Genomic DNA, 2,116 nt, shown 5'->3' with positions numbered 1-2,116 from the left:
AGACACTGCAACACCAACAGAGGGAAAGTCACCTGGTAAAATGTACTCACAAGTGTGCGAAGTTTGCAGAGTGGATCAACACAAGTTCTTGACAGTGACACCGTGATATATGATAATGCGACCTGCAACGGGCAGTGTGACGATGGCCATGTAACGGATACTTGGACTTTTCGCATCACCAAGTCGGTAATGGGCCGAGATAAGGTGTTTTTAAAAGTCGTTTGCTGGAACCGTGCAAATAAACCCTTTCAAGTTTTTCCCTGCCTCCGGTTGAAGTGTGTTGACGTTGGGTTTTCACAACAAGGCCAGAAGTATATCTGTTGGACATGAGTCAAACTTGATTATCACTCTGCAGGCTGACATTAAGTGGCCTATTGAAACGTGGAGCGAGGTAAAACAGCCAATACACCTGATGCTACCTGATTTGGCTGCAGGCACCGCCTCATGCTACAGGTAGTGACAAGGACACTAGCAGAACACAGAACTAGAGAAGAATCAGTCAGGAAGGATGAGGAGAGAGCAAATGTCTGTGGCCACCACATATAAAACTGTTCCCTTTCTGTTGTTGTCTTGCTTTTGCCTCTTCATTGCACCTGTTGTCATTTTCATTTGCACCAAAACAGGTGAAATTGATTCACAATCACTTGTGCTTCCTAAATGGACAGATTGATAAACCTGAAGTCGAACTGACTTGGTGTTTTACTGTGACCATTAAGTGTTCCCTTAAAGTAGCAGTGTGTAAAATGTCTAAGGCTTTCTAATGCTCTCTTTACACAAAACGGGATATAAACTCTGTAGTGAGCCTAAAATAAAAACCGTAGCGTTTGTATTTCAATAGAATAATCCTTAAAAAATGTAATATCTCCATTTGAGCGGGCGCCCATGGCCATGTTGAATCGCCATCTTGCTACAGACTCACGTTAGGACAAACTGGTCTGAAGTGAAGTTTCTCGTTACTACTTCCTCTTCTTCTGGGTTTTATCGGTTGGCAAAGAACGATTAGTGCCACCAGCTGGTCTGGAGTGTGGATCATGGTGCTTGATTGTTTGCTGAGGGAGCTGCATGAATTCAACCAAGAAGAAACGCCCCCTTTACAGGAGAAGAAGGAGCTGGCTGAGAGTCAGTTGATAAAAGTTTGCGAGAGCTTGTTGGTAACTGGCGAACTGAAATAAATGGACGATCAAACCTCAGCAAAGGCAAGTGACCGTACATCACCGTCGCCAAAGAAGCAAAAACACGACGAGGCTAAACGCACGGACAGGCGACGACAGAAAACGATGATAAACATCGGTATCACATTTCATAGATGGAAATCTCTGATGAGCAGCAAATGGTTTCGGAATGATGCTGAAGTCGCCAATTTTCTACTGGACAGGTAATTTACCACATCAATATAAATTTGGTTTGTTGGGTTATTGTTTTGGATGGAGCATGGTCAGCATCAGTAACCCCACGTCTTGTGTCGATGGTTTTTAGACATTACGTAACATTTCCACCCCTATGCGCCGGAACTTCAATGTTTGTAAGTTGAGCTCTGGAAATATTATTGCGAAAAATCCATAATGTGGTGAACAATATTAGATACATGTGTTCTTATCAAGAATCTATCACACATCTGGTATATTATCATATAGTCACTGACACGGAATATCCATATTCTTTTCTATTCAAGCACAAGATCATTTCTGTTGAGCTATGCTACATTTATTTGCGCATGTTTATCTATACAAGTTAACTTCCCATCACATTAGGATATAAAACAATATATTACAGGAATAGACCGCTCAGTCATGTAGCACTTATTTTCTTACTTTTGTTCCAGCTATGAGAAAGACCTTCTACATCGACTCCGATGAATGCAAAACACTTTTAGATCCAGGTTTGTCAAGCATCGGAGTTTCCAGTGGAACAGACAGGTAAGTCATTGCATTGAACGATAATAATATTGTTTATCTAATGTTTTTAATCAAGGAAATGATTCTTTCTTCGCTTGTTTCTATTTATCTTTGCTTGTTTATTTGTCTCTGTTTTCTGCCTCTTATTCTTTCTCTGTACTTTTCATTTGTCTTTCTTTGTTTCATTTTTTATCCAGACGTTTGTTAATATGAGGGACGTA

The sequence above is a fragment of the Hippoglossus stenolepis genome, chromosome 10, assembly GCF_022539355.2.
Source record: "Hippoglossus stenolepis isolate QCI-W04-F060 chromosome 10, HSTE1.2, whole genome shotgun sequence".
In the NCBI taxonomy this organism is placed as follows: Eukaryota; Metazoa; Chordata; class Actinopteri; order Pleuronectiformes; family Pleuronectidae; genus Hippoglossus; species Hippoglossus stenolepis.
The sequence above is the reverse complement of the archived record's forward strand: the minus strand, read 5'-3'. Positions refer to the sequence as shown.